The sequence below is a fragment of the Rattus norvegicus genome, chromosome 6 (genome assembly GCF_021556685.1).
Source record: "Rattus norvegicus strain SHRSP/BbbUtx chromosome 6, alternate assembly SHRSP_T2T, whole genome shotgun sequence".
Lineage (NCBI taxonomy): Eukaryota > Metazoa > Chordata > Mammalia > Rodentia > Muridae > Rattus > Rattus norvegicus.
The window spans coordinates 44606484-44622051 of NC_141539.1; the positions used below are offsets into that span (position 1 = coordinate 44606484).

At 39.5% G+C, this 15568-nt stretch overlaps 1 long non-coding RNA gene across 2 annotated transcripts; it reads right to left on the bottom strand.

The window, feature by feature from the left end:
• Nucleotides 1-310: 310 nt before the first annotated feature.
• Nucleotides 311-15319, bottom strand: LOC102555705 (uncharacterized). Of its 2 annotated transcripts, none has more exons than XR_015623456.1 (3): nucleotides 15191-15299; nucleotides 2462-2558; nucleotides 311-598 (listed from the first exon to the last, which is right to left on the bottom strand). It is a non-coding gene; the product is annotated as an uncharacterized LOC102555705 (long non-coding RNA). The 2 variants fall into 2 exon arrangements; XR_015623455.1 differs by lacking the exon at nucleotides 311-598 and adding an exon at nucleotides 1250-1760 and having other exon boundaries at nucleotides 15191-15319.
• Between the last annotated feature and the right edge of the window lie 249 nt (nucleotides 15320-15568).

Genomic DNA, 15568 nt, shown 5'->3' on the forward strand with positions numbered 1-15568 from the left:
AGATCTAATTACAACCCAACCATTGCTGGCTGTGAGAGGATTCTTTAGGTGTCAGGAGTCCCATTTGCTGCAAATTCTTGGATGTGTGCTTTTAATGTCTGTCTGGAAAGTACCTGAATAGTACCCTTCAACCCAAATGGAAAACTATAAGGTCTATTCCATATAAAATACCTAGACGTCCTGTGTTGTTTTATGCCCCCTGATGCATGGGGATGCAACAGGGTAGTACTTGGGAACCTCCATTATTTCCTTAAGGTTCTCTGTATTTATCTTGCATCCGTTTGTTTCTTAAATTTATTTTTGATGCAGTGGAAAACTCAGTTTATTCTATTTCAAAGGAATCTGAGAAGATCTTGTAGGATAATATTTGAATATTAATATCTTAGAAATATACATATTGTACAATAGGTAAAAATACAAATTTTATAATATTCTTTTTCTATTTTTTACAGGTTTAGTACAAGTTTAATTTTTGCCATTTTTTTCATACAAGGACACATGGCACTTTGATCGTATTCCCTAAGTAGACCAGTACTCTCCTCTGCCTTCTGTCTCTTCCATTTCCAGATAGTTCCTTCTGTTAGAATATTCTTTCCACCTACAATCAATGCAGAAGTGAAGACATGATAATTGCATATATTAATTGTGTATAGATTAATGTCTTAACTTGATTTAAATAACACTTTTCAACAAGAGAGTCAGAAAATTTGAAAAATATAATTACTTCTTTTAATTAGTGTAGTCTAGATTCTAATTGTATAATAATAATTAGATTATCCAGTGATTTCCAGAAAGTGTATTTGTCCAGGTATTTTCTCTGCTCTATGATGGTAACTTGCCAAGCTTAATGAATATCTACTTACAGGAATACAGATATTTAAATTTGTGTGGAGTTCAGCCCAACTTATTAATCAATCAGCTCAAGTAAGCATTGAAAGTGACGTGAGCCACATCTGATGGATCTAGATGTAGAGGATAGTCAGTCATGTGATACTGGTCTAAAAAGAGACGAGCATGGTAGAAGGCAAAGCTGTGGCTGATAACAAGTACCAGATTTTAGTTTCCTGCAAATTAATATAATCTAGGGGAGTTGTTCAGTGTAGAAGTAACTGCCTGTGAAAGCAGCGAGCTTCCACATCAAGAAAAAAATAACAAAACAAGATTGAGATACAACGTTCTCTACCACTTACAACATTTTAGTTTTGCAGATGAGAATTGAGACGCGTGAAAAAAAAATGCCAATCACTGCTAGTGTTCTTTCTTGCTGTATTCCAATTATATAACAACACTCTGGCATTTTAACAAGCAGAGGGCTTTTCAAAAAAAATCTCTGAGAACAGAGGAAGAACAGAGGAACCCAATTCAACTGTACTCGGAGTGGGAAGGAAGCAGACAGGATGACCTCATTGTTGTGTTTCTAGGAAAGATGAGTCATGCAGTCTGCTCAGATTCGGGGTAGCTGGAGGGAAGCTGGATATCCATGATGCTTTCTTCCTTTTTAATAGGGACCAGAGGCTCATGTTTCTTTTCAAACAAAAGGAAAGAAAGCACTTAGAAACTGGCCCAAATCAAGACAACATCGCGAGAATGTTCTGGAAAATATAAATAAATCTGTTTCAACTTGAGATTAATTGAGTTGAATGTGGAGGGTAGGATAGGAAGTAAGGGTCACATAAACCATCCAAAATCCCAGGCTCTCCTATTTCTTCCTCCTGCCAGCAAGCATCCATGAGTTCAATTCCAAGTTCCCTTTGATTTCCCTGCAAAGACAAAGGCCTAGTTCAGAGCAATGCCGCAGTGTGAGAAGGAACAGGGAACAGCCAGAGGCATCTGCAGCTGCATCACACCCCATGAGGAAGGGTCTGAAGGGGACATTCATGCTTCTCTCCAGGACAAAAGTCTCTTGCTAGTGGAGTGTGGTAGACGTGGCTTGGAAATTTCTTTCTTCTAAATCGCTCCAAACTTTATTCCGTGGTTTTATGACCCTGTAACACAGCGTTTCCTGAAGCCTACTACAGAGCAGGTGCTGTGGAGATTTATGGGTGGGAAATTGCCGTGCTGCCTAAGGGGCAACCAGTCTCTGCTGATCACTGCAGCTTTACCTATTCTAGAAAGTCGAGTCACTTTGTCGGTCTCTAAGAAGATAAATAGAGGTCACAGTGACCTTTTATTGAGAATAGGGAAATGTATAAAGGACATTTTCTTCGATACTCCATTTCATCAAATTCATCATAGGAAACAAAGAGCGTGGGATCTTACTGCAGATTCGCTTGCTTTAGCAGCAGGCTGGCAGTGACAGCCTGACACTAGACTACAATGCGAACAATATCCAAACCCAGCATTCCTATAGCTTGCCTTTGAAGTTGAAGCTGCTATTAAATGCATGAATACAATCTTAACGGATTTGAAATACTTTGTGTCAGAGAATTTTACAGATATATGCATTGAAATATGACCATACCTAGGCTCTATCTCTTCCTCTAGCTTCCATCTCCAAGAAATAGAAACCGATAAACTTCATCTTTTCATAGACAATCACTAAATTCAATTGGCACTGCCTAGAAGAACAGAGTGAAAGGGGGGTTTTACATGATTTAAAATACTCATTTGTATTATTTTTATTTAAGTCTATGTCTTTGCCTATGTAAGTATCTGACATATGTGTGCAGCTGCGAGGAGAGGCCAGAAGAGAATATCAGAATCCTGGAGCTGAAGTTACGGGTGGCTGTGAGCTCCTTGCCTGGCTCCTGGGGAAAAAAATCTCAGGTCTTCTACAAGAGCTGATGTGTTTATAACCACTGAGCCATTCCTCCAGACACATCTTAGGGTTCTCTAAAAGGATTTCACCCTCAGTAATTTTTTTTTCTTCTTCTCTGTCTTTTGTTGTTTTGCAATGTAGGGGGTCCAACCAGAGCTTTTCAAATTTGAAGGCTGGTAAACCCAGGTATTTCTGCACACTAAGGATGCATGATACCAATTGAGCTTCATCCTCAGCCCACCACCTAACCCCCAAGTTTCTTAAACTGGGAACCTCAAGCACAGCAAGGACAATGACTTATCCAAGGTCCCAGAGTTAAAGGAGGAAGAAAGTTGAAGTATGGCAATACTATGTGCAGCGTAGCTTGATTACATTCATATCATGTGACGACTGTTGCAAATAGACTTGGCAGACACTCTTCCTGCCAAGGCTAACAATGGGACATCCAATTTTGGTAAATACCCTGAATTGGTTTTATTCTTATAAAATGTATCTTAGAAAGATTGCCAGCGGTTAAAAGTAATTGCTGTTCCTCAATAAGACTGGAGTTCAGTTCCCAGTACCCACAAAGGATGGCTCACCACCTTCTGTAACTCTAGTTTCAAAGAATCAGATAACCTCTTCTGGCTTCTAGTAAGCCCCTGTGCTCATTTGTACATACTTACAGTTAGACACTTACTTATGCATAATTAAAAGATAAAATAGACTTTTTTCTTTTAAACACTTTTTTTCTTTTTCATGGTAAAGTAGATTTTTAAAAAACTTATATTGCATATCTGTAAAATTATAAAGCAGTTTCATTAAAGAACATTTTTAAAATCCTTTTTAGTTCACAGGGATACACAACCAATTTTAATTTCACTTGACTCTTTTTTAAAGTGATTTATTTGTGTAAATTTTATGTGTATCAATGTACTGTATGTATGCATGTCTGGGCACCATGCACATCACATGCAATGAGTGCCTGAAGAACTGAAGACAGCATCAGATCCTTTGAAAGTGGAGTTGTTGTCAGCTGATATCCAGGTGCTGGGAATCAAACCCTGTTCCTCTAGAAGAGCTGCCATGGTTCTTAACCACTGAATCAATGCTCCAGTGTCAGCTGATTCTCTTTTGTGTCGGCTTTCATAGCTCCAGAATATGATAATTATTCACACTTTTCAGTTTTCAGCTCAGATTCTCATTTTACAGTTCTACTAGAGGACCCTCCTTAAGGTAGCACACCTGATGGAGTAAGTGGCTTCATTCTTAAAACTTAGTTGATAACTTGCTTATATATAAATTGCATGAAGAAAAAGAACATGAGAAACTTTCACTTATATTCTGTACTTTAGCAGTCAATATATTTGATGAGTAATTCAGACTCTTGTAGATTTAAGGAATCGTTATCATCACTCACATCATTAATTGTGGGTGTTCACATCAGTATCATCCATGGATGCTCTCCCTCTTCATCATGGCTTCTTCAGTCTGAGATATCACACACCATGAAGACCTTTGACTCTACCTCAGCATGGTAGGTGGTAAGCCTTGCATCTTCACGTTATCTACGATTCTAATCTGTCTACCAGGCACCAAGTCCCATTGCTTTACTTTTATGGAGAATGAATCTCTGTGTTCGGGATGGGGGTACCTGGAATCCAGGTAATATGATGGGTACTGCATGTTGAAATGCTTTCTATGCACAGGAATGGGGACTTAGTTTTTTTTTAATCTGGTTGTGCTACCTGATTTTATCGCATACCTGGTACAAACAGGGGTAGAAAGTTTCATGTGGCTCATATTTTTAGAGGGTTCATTTCATAGTTGCTTGACCCAACTTGGCAAGAACATCATAATGACAGAGACCTAGAACGGGAAAGCTTTCTGTCATGCAGATGGACACAGAAAATGAGGAACCAGAAGCCAGATTGAGCTGCCAAAGGTGTTCCTGTATGACTTCATGCAGAAAATCATACATCTTCAAGTTCCCATAGCCTTCAAACAGACCACCACTCCATGGCACCAGGTACTGAACCGATGAGCTTACGCCAACATTTCAGATTCAAACCACTCTTATCTTCTGAAACAATCCTGGAGTCAATGATTGTGAATCCCCTGACCACATAGATTTGGGGGCTTCTGGGCCTCTGGGCTTCCTTAATTGCTGTAATAGTTTTAGAGTCTTTCCCAATTGCATTTGTGACTCTCACCTTCTTACATCATTCTTTTTTGGGTGGCTTTTGAGACAAGATCTCATATAGGTAACTCAATCTGACCTTAAACTAATGATCCCCCTGCCTCTGCCTCCCATATGATCTTTCAACACTCCCCTTTACTATTGTTTATACAGTTTCCTAGGTGGTTTAGGAAGTTAAACAGGTAATCAGTCATTCAGTCCATGTCTTTGGTTAGTCAAGTCTCTTACCTCTTCCATCACAAAGAACCTGAGACTTGAACATTTTAACAGTAAAAAGGTTCTTTTCTTAAACTACAGAATTTAGAATCCAGATATCAGAAGGTTCTTTTAGTTTTTGTAGCCTTTTTGTTGTTGTTCGAGGTTTGGTTTTGTTGTTTATTTTGTGGGTTTGTTGTTACTCTTGTCTTGGCCTTGTTTGGTAAAACTTCTTACCTTGCCTTCCCATGGCATTTATCTCTGGTGTATCTTACCTATTTCTACCAGGAATCCAGACAATGTAGGTAAAGTAAGGTCATTCACCAGACCCTACTTTATTTAATTATCTCCTTAAAGCTATCATTTCTAAATATAGCCATTTTCTGAGGAATTATAGATAACAACTTGAGTGTATGAGGATTTTCTTAGTTTTGTTTATTATTGATCTTTCTATTTTCTATCTATCTGTTTATCTATCTATTAAAGAGAAACATAATTCAACCTATGCTTTTAATTCTTCATCGTGGTGTGATATTATTTTCTCTATTATATAGAATTGCTTTATGATTCTCAGCCCCATATGTTCTCAACAGTTTTGGTTTTCTCATTGTAAGCTGTTGTCTGTTTGAAATAGGACATTTCTTACTTCAAGAGATTTGAAAACTCCCAAAGATCAACTTTTTCGAAAATGTAGAATTTAATTAAAAGCCACAACCAAGAAACATACTTAATGAAGGAAGAAATCTGCTAAATTTATGTACCACAATGGTATAATATTTTGGGGAGGCTCACATAAGGATAGCAACCCACGTTCCTGATACAGCTGGTAGCAGAAAGAGCAACATGGACAGCAATCTTGAGTTAGGAACTGTGGATGTCTGTTTTTAGCCAACAGGAATTCCCTTGGGTGCTGATCTTTGTTCTGTTCCTCTCACGGGAGAGTGGATAGATCAGCCTCTTGAATCGTTTCTGCAGAATGCATTTAAAGACATAGACTATGGGCAAGGGATAATTTGTAACAGTAAACAAAGAAAAGAATGAAGACCTCGGGAAAAGTGTCTAAGGAAGGAAATAGACTGGATTAAAAATAGTTTTGCATTTAATGAAGAGTTGTCTCCGTCACTTCAGGATGAGAGAATAGTGGACCACAATCTGGGTGACTTATGTAATCTGAAAGTACTTTCCAGAGTAATTGTAGCTGGCAAGTATCAGAGCAAGATAGAGGCAGTGTGAATGGAGAATGTCCTTTTCAATAGCGGTAGCCTCATTTGGTGTGGGAAAGCGCTTGTGTTATGTGAAGGCTGTAACCCCATTCCTGAAGACCCCACTCTCATGACCCGTCCTCCTGAAGGTTTTTGTAAGACCCTCACATGGAAGGGTACTGCTTTCCACACAACATGCAAGGCTGTGGCAGGAATCATAAGACCCACAGGAATGTTTATGTTTACATTCATGTTCAGAGGAGACCTGAGAAAATGCTGATTCTGGTTTACTTTGGAACACTGTCACACAGGAAGGTAAAGTTGAATGCATTTCCAAAACTGTGGAAATGTGAGCTTCTCCCTCCTCCAAGGGGATGTTCCTTCAAGGGGATGGGTTGTTACTCTGATGTAGGCTCTAACTGTAGCTTCATTCAGTGATTGCTGCTAAACAGCTTTAGTAGTGAGCCCGGTTCTCTTGGGTGTGGCCTCTCTCATGGCGCAAGAAGTAAATTAATAGAGATTTTTGGAATGTGGGCTTTACAAAAGGAAAAAAGAAGGGAAAAGGAAGGGGAGTAGGGGGATGAAATAATGAGAGAGGAAGAAGAGGACATCAGAGAGAGGAGAAGAGACTCAAAACTATATTTTGGTCATTGTAGCCTCCATGTGTCTCCCCTGGCGGTCCTGCTGCTGCCCTGGCTGTGCACCCAACAGAGCACCTCATACTGCAAGGACAGGTACCACTTTCTTTTCTTCAACAAGCGACAGAACTCTCTCATTGAAATTTATTCCCGCCTCTGGATAACCTCCTACCATGCTTAACTTTTTATTTGAATGTCCTTTAACTTAGAAAAGATAAGCCATCTTGAAGCCTTTCTATCTCCACTGTATGTTCCTTAAATTCTTAACCAATAGTTATCTAGACTGCAGGCTGGGGTATGTGATGATGGTGATGATAGTGATGGAGGTGAAGGAACGAGGGGATGAGGTTGTAGGAGTGGTAGGGGTGGTAATAGCAATGATAATGCTAATAGTGGTGGGGTGGTGGTAGTGGTAATGATGGTCGGGATGAGCTAGGGGTAATGAGGTTAGTGAGGGTAATAATAGAAGCCAGCATCGTATATTTGTGGCATTTTTCTGAGTATATAAACTATTAAAAAAAACAAGGTCTTTAGGTGACTTGTCTTTTTCCCAGGAAATTAGAAGCTCTTGAAAAGATAAAAATTGTAATTATGTCTTGGCTGAAGTTGAAAGTCAAGGATAGCATCAGAACAAAAGGTCCCTGATTGGGTCAGGATGACATTTAGCCCTTCCATTTGAAATTCAATCATCCACTCCAATGCTAATGATCAGGCATCTTGTCTTGCTAATGAGCAAGACTTGATTTTATCCTCCAGCTATGGTATTTACCAGTTAGGTGACCTAGAAAATGTGTGTAGTCACTGAGTTTCTGTCTCAGAATTATAAAATATAGACTACCATGATTCCATAGATTTATTATGGCGAAAGACATGATAAAAATTATTCTAAAGTTGTATGGAAAGCAAAATAAATAATAGCATGGGGAGTTGTGGCTGAAATAAAAGCTTCTTAAAACATTTATTTTCTGACCTCCATAATTTATCACTCAGTACATGATGCTGCCAATCAAAAAGGAGTCCAGAGATATGCGCAGAATTTACCACCCTCAGGGGAAAGTAAGGGAAACTATGCAAATAATGATGTTGCTTGATAGTTTAACTTGAAGTCATAGGTAAGTCAGCCTGAAGTCTCCATATGAAGTCTGGCATGCAGAGAAAAACAAAGTATACATGTTTACGGGGCACTGGCAAGAATTCAGTGAGAGATGTTCACCGTGCCTGGAATCTTGAGGCAAAGTGGAGTGGAGTCTACACAGTGCTTCAGTTACTTGCTTCCTGCTCTGTGCTTAGTGCCCTTCTGCATGAGGTTCTTGTGGAAGAGATGAGGAACTGTTTCTAAAAGCATGCCTCTCACAGCATTAACACAGAAGAGGAAAGGGCCTCCTCTCTGAGACAGGTATAAATAATCACTCAGAATCTTCATCCCAACTTCTCTACACAGCAGAAGCCTTCCATTGGGAATAAACACCACCAATACCTGCTGCTTTGAAGCACGGAGAAAATCTGTTACAGCTAGTGAGGAGGACAGATAAATCACTCTGCTGGCTGGTCACGGCAGAAACACACAATGGCTACAGGTTCATTATTGGCAGCGCATGGCAGATTTTCTATGCTAGAGTATTGAGAAGTCTACACTCCTGAGACCACAAGATACAATTCTTGTCTAAGATCAATCAGAACAAAAAGGTCAACAATGAATCCAGCCCCAAGCAAAGATAAAGACAGAATATTTCCACAAGGACCAGTCAGACATCCCAGCTCCTAGCTTACAGATACTCTCCAGGAAGAGCAAAGAGAGAACACTGAAAGCTAAGGATGAAATGCACATCGAGAAAAACATAACAAAACAAAACAAAGAAAAACAAAAACAAAATTAAATTCTGTTCTAAAACCCTAAACACAAGGTGTTATAGCAGACGTGAGGCCTGTGAGACACTCACGCAAAACTGAAACTTTAAAATTAGCCCATGTCTGAGTCTTGTTAATATATAATTATGTGGATGCAGGGAAGGAATGCTGAAAGAAAATGCCAACTTCAAGACCATTAAAATTCACTTCACTCTCTTCAATTCAATACTTCTGGCTCTTGGGGGGGGGCAGGAAACTGCATGCCACATAATAAAAGGGAGAAAATGCACAACATTGGTAAGGCCCAGACTAGACAATAGAAAGAGGACATGAGTTTTCAGAGCCCTCTGACAGAGCATGGAAGAACAAGACTATTATATTTCAGGCTACCGTGGAAGTAATAGATGCTATAAAAGCTAGATGAGTGATTTCATCCCAACAAGATAATGGGTAAGGAAACAATAAGATCAAAATTCTATAAGGAACTTGAAGTCAGAACAATAAAATTTTCCCAAACTGAATCCCAAAAGAAGATTTTAAAGAAAATAGAAAGTATGAAGGCAATGGGGGTGGGGTGGGGAGAATTGAATATTCAGATCTTAAAGGACAAATTGAAATGATCTAAAATGCAAGTAACTTTAATTCCAAAGGGGACACAGAGAAAATTCTAGAAGTACTTGAAAACCTAGTCTGCATTTTGAAAAACAGTGATGAATATCAATAAGGTAGATGGTGACAAAGCAAGATGCCCAACCCCCTTCTCTGGCACACAGATGCATACATGCATAGACACAAAGCTTATACACAGATGCACAGATACACACCTTGCACACAGACGCACACAAGTGCACACACACAAACACACACAAACACACACAAACACACACACACACACACACACACACACCTTATATACACCCCTCTTTCTCCCTCTGATCCCCTCCCTCCTGTCTTACTTCCTCACCCTCTCTCTTTTCTATTCTCAAATTCTGCATTTCCCTGCAGAAGTGAAGAAGGTTATCTTTCCTTTGGTGCTTCCTAGTTCTTTCATTCCCAGGTTATGATGCATCCAAGGCTTGTGTGTATGTTCTGCCCATATGCATAATTTTTTGGAAAATAAAATTAATGAATTAAACTCTAGTTGGATATAAGATATCTTTTTTTCATCTTTATTAACTTGAGTATTTCTTACTTACATTTCAAATGTTATTCCCTTTCCCTTTTTCCAGGCCTACATCCCCCTAGCCTCTCCCCCTTACCTTCTCTGTGAGTGTTCCCCTCCCCATCCTCGCAGATATAAGATACCTTAAAACATGTGTTAACAATAACTTAAATGTTAAGAAGTAGTAAATATGTTCTATTTGAACAACGTATGTGCTAAGACAAATGTTAGACTAAAAATAGTGTGTAATACGCAAAATACTATGGCATTCTCTTCTCAATAGAGAAAACCAGTACACAGTTCTCATGTTTTAGCAAACTTTGTAATATAATGAACTTTGCAGTGATGTGGTTTAATTGTGAAAGGGTCAGGTTTATTTTTAAGGTGGTAAATTTGAGATTTAACCAAGATTCCTTGGGCTAAAAAATGAAACAGCAACCTCCTCCCCCTCCTCCTCCTCCTCCTCTCCCTCCTCCTCCTCTCCCTCCTCCTCCTCCTCCTCTCCCTCCTCCTCCTCCCCCTCCTCTTCCTCCTCCTCCTCCTCCTCTCCCTCCTCCTCCCCCTCCTCTTCCTCCTCCTCCTCCTCCCCCTCCTCCTCCTCCCCCTCCTCTTCCTCCTCCTCCTCCTCCTCTCCCTCCTCCTCCCCCTCCTCTTCCTCCTCCTCTTCCTCCTCCTCCTCCTCCTCCCCCTCCTCCTCCTCCTCCCCCTCCTCCCCCTCCTCCTCCTCTCCCTCCTCCTCCTCTTCCTCTTCCTCCTCTTCCTCTTCCTCTTCCTCTTCCTCTTCTCCACCCTCACCTTCTTCTCCTTCACCTCTTCCTCTCACTCACTCTTCCTCACCTCTCCTCTCCCTTCCCTCTTGCTTTCTCCACTCTCTCCTTTCTATTCTCAATTTCTATTTTCCTGTAGAAGACAAAGGCTGTCTTCACTGTGGTATTTTCTCTTTCCTTTATTCCCCAGTCATGATGTATTCAAGGCTTGTATATATGATCTGTCCAAAAAAAAAAAAAGCAACAGGAGACTCTATACCAAGTAGCTGAACTTGTTTTCAGGTTAGAGCCAGGAAGAAACAACAAAAGTCCCATGATAAAGAGCAACCAGAAAGATAGAGTCTATACACTAAATTGACAATCTGGGGCTCTCTTAAGTCCCTGCGTGCAAATAGGAAAGGAAATTGTTGATATTTAATCAATTTGTCTGTTGGACAAGTTGAAAAAGTTACAATATTTTTCTGGAAAATGGATTCCTTTGCCAAAAATAAATACCCAAAGAAAACCGTAAGTATAACTACAGGTAGAAGTGTGCAACATACAGAAAAACACAAGATTATCTGTAGGAACCAAAATGCAAGAAGTTCTCAGGAGACAAAAAGAAAATATTTTTCCATGGGTTAGAGAGATTACTCAGTGGTTAAGAGCACTAGCTGTTTTTCCAAAGGACCTACGATTGGTTCCCAGCTTCTACATAGCAGCTAATATCATTCTATAACTTTAGTCATGGGAATCTGAAGGCTTTTTCTGGCCTCAGTATCCATGTAGTGCATAGCTATGAATGAATGAATCCAAAACACACAAGCACATGAACTATTTTCTTAAAGGAGAGTTCAATTTCACATTTTGAAAAAAGTAGAAAAAATTGAGATTTTTAAAATATGTGTATTTTTCTGGGCAGAAACTTGAGCTGTATTTTATCAAATAAAACTGAAGGAATTGTTCCTTGGAGAAATGTTGTTTCTTAGAAGTGAGTGAAGAAAAGTGGACATATTCGGACAACTCTTTCCATTGCCCACTGGAAATAGGCAAGTGTTCTCTGTTTTCAGGGTGAAAGAGTGCTTGGTAGATTTTGAGAAATACAGCACAGGAAAGGCTCTGGATGAAAATCTGGAGAATCCTTGCCAAAGACTCGTGAGACCCATCTTTATCTTTCTCTGCTGTCACAGAGAAAGCTCCTGTGAAGATAACCTTGACTATTAGTGTGATTGGATCTATAGTCTACACCTGCCCGTAGGGTCTTTGAAGACATTTCCAGAATGGATTGACAGAGAAGAGAAGACCCTCTCCTGTAGAGGTGGCACATTTCCAAGGTAGTTCAGATATAAAGATGTCCAAAGGAAAAGCGATGCAGATGGCTCGTTGGGCTTCACTCTTGCCATCCGTCCTGCTGCCACTGCTGCCACTGCTGCTGCTGCTCTTGAATGTTTTGCTACCATCTGAACTCTCCAGATGCTTTAGCCTTCCAAAACCTCTCAAGACCAGCATCTGAGTAGGAGAGCCGGGGCCTGAATTGAGCAACCCCTTTTTTCTAGGTTCTCAAGGTGCAGCTGACCTCTGTTAACATTTCCAAACAGTTAAGCTAGTCTAATAAATATTACGCACAGTGAATATATATTCATTCTATTGGTTCTGAGACTCTGAAGAACCATAAAGGCATCTTAGACCCTTGAGTTTCTGACCACAGACATTGCCATCTGTTCCCCTGTAATTTCTAAGTACCCATGTACCACCCTAGTACTCCTGATCTTAACATGTTTATTTCGTTTGCATGTAGAGATCTAAATAATTTCTACATATTCCGTAGTCATTACTCAGCCCTGAGGCAACGTTTTATGAAAACAAAAGGATCATTTTGGCAGATGCTCTTAATACTTCTTCTTCTTCTTCTTTTACAGTCTGTACTTTCCAAGTAAAAACTATCAGCAGGAAATGATGGTGAACTTTTAGGTAGTTTTATGAAGAGTGAACTGGACAACTGAGGAAAAAGTGCGAGAGAGAATATTAAAAAAATTGTGTGACAGTTTTTGTGCGAGAAGCAGAATAATTTTTTCTGAATAAGATAATGGGAAGTGTCCAGAATACTCAAGGAAGAAGTATGTCAGTGAAGCATTGAGAAGGCAGCTGATGATCCGAGGAAACCCGAAGTATTCAAAATATGGTTTAATAAGAAGTGAGCAAATCGTTCTCATTTTTTTTTCAACTCAAATTGAAAACATTTCCATGGCTACAAGTAAGGAAGGATTTTATAAACAAGGACTGAAAGGCATTTACTGTAGGGAGAAGGAAATTTAATTAATTGCTTTAGCAAAAGAATTCTGTTTATTTAAAGATCTCATTAAGAGAACCAAATGTCAAACCCCAAATTAGAAATAACCCAGGCTTTATCTTCGTCTGACTTCACTTCTAGATACTTTATGTTCTTTTGTAAATACCAGGTTTTTTTCCTTGACTGTTGATCTTGATATTAACTGCTTTTGGATATTTTGTATCAAGCAACTCTGCAAAACTTGTATCGATCCTTGGGATTGATCCTTGTGATCATTGTTTTTAATGATACGACTCTATCATAAAAGCTTTGCTTAATCCTTAAGAAAATATTTTTGGTTTTTCCTGTTTTCTCATTTTCCACTAAGAGCCACTGACCTCCAGAACGAAGCAAAAGAAGGAAGATCAGTTAGTCTGTCCTCATCGAGTATATTGTTAGGAGGACCTCTGTTGCTAATCATTCTCGAAGTTAAGGTCATTGTCTCCTATTCTTAGTTCTGCTATACATTTGTCCTTTCAGAAAGAACTGGTGCACTGGAGCTGAAGCTCAGCCTATCATGCACAAAGCTCTGAGTTCAATTTCTGAAGCCACATAAATGTGGTGGACTGGCCGATTCCTATAAGCCTAGCACTTGTCATCATGAGGAAGAAGGATCAGAAATTCAAGATCATCTTTAATAACTTGGCTCTGGAAGGATTTCGAGGCCAATCTGAGCTACACGAGATCTCATACGAAAAGAAAAGTTGCTACTAAAATCAATAGAACTTTCTCTTTTACTACGTCGTTGTCTGATCTAAATGGGCTTGAATATTTGATGAAGTTTGCATAATAATAGAGATGATCCCACCATGGATCTGATGAATAATCTTTGCATTTTCTGTGTGTTTTCACTTACTTGTTCATTCCTTTCTGTCCTACAATGTTGTAAAACCATTAGTAGCTTTGGAGGGGGAAAGTGTATTTTGCTACGCTATCATTGAGCTTATCATAAAACTCTAGTTTTCTTCCCCACTTCCACTTGATATCACCAGTATTTCACTGCATAACAAGTAACTACCATGTTGTACATTCCTCTTTGTAGCTAGATGTAGTCACATGATCATATTCTAATGAATAGGATAGAAGTAGAAGAGTTGTTTGAAAACAAGCAATATCCGAAGTGTGAACTGCTAACAATGTAGTCTAGTGAATGTCTGCCAACCATAGTAGACATTATCATCCACATTTGGGGGACAAAGATCATCACCACAGGAGTCAGAAATGTCTGAAATTTGAGTGACCATGAGTCAACTCAGATACATATAAAATGTAAATTAAAATGGAAGCTTACAGAAATATTAACAAGTTGCGGTTTGGTGTTAAACTCGGACAGAACCAGATACGGCAACTATGTGGCTCGGTTCGGTTCTTTCTGTGTTTCTTCTTACTCTCCTGCAATACATTTCAGAAAGTTTTCCTCTGTGTGTTAGGGAGCTTGTGAATATTTGGTAATTATTCTGGAGTTGAGTCCCTTCTTGAGGAGAAAATGAAATCCACTGAATATAATAACTTTGAGGTTAGCGAGAAGTCCATTACTGGGCTGGAATTTTTTGTCCTAGAGGAATATGGCTTATTATCTGAATCAAACGTGGCTTTCACAAGAAAAGTGAGCTCCACAAAACTCACATGAGTTCCCCAAAAGTGAAAACAGTAGGTGTTTAATGCAGACACTCTGTGAGTACAGGTAAGGCGATGGCTCAAGTGAGGACCTGCAGCTGAGGAGAGACTAATCCCAGGGCAGATCCATCTCAAACAGACATACATAGGAGGCAGTCTGACTAGAGGCCACCTCACCAGTACCTGGAACTTCTCTCACCTAGAATCTGAACTACTGATACACATCACAAAATCCCCTCCAGATACAGGTCTGGGCTTCTGCCTTCAATGATTTCTTTGCAAAGAATAGCAGAAAGGTAACACTTCCAAATCCTCCAAAGAAAGAAGCCACTCTCTCTCTCCTTCAAATTTACTCAGAGGGACATGTCTAAGAGATCTACATTATATCTTTCCATACTGAAGTGACCACAGTATTCTCACTTTGACTTTTCTTAGTAAGCTGTGCTTTCTTCGGTGGTATTTCAAACTGTTTTTTTTTATGAGCCTTTAGGCTTTAACTCAGACTTTAGTACATACCTGAATCCCTGTGGCAACTACGAATATAAGGAGTAGGAAAGCAACACATTTGTCTTCCAGCACCTTGAGGCCTGGGGGGGAAGTCACTCCTTTTCCATTTTCTTATGACGTCATTGTTATAGTTCTCCCATTCCAGAGTGTTTGTCACAGAGGATTCATTCCGTTCTTAGGAACTGATTGGAAACGCCTTTTTAAAAGACGAGAAATGGAATAGCTTTAGTTATAGCATGTTTCTATGATCCCAGGACTCATGAGGTTAAAGCAGAAAGATCATAAATTAGAAATCAGTGTGTACAGCCAGAATACAGCAAATACAGAGGCGAATGCCAGCAGCAAACCACTGAACTGAGAATAGGTCCCCCGTTGAAGGAATCAGAG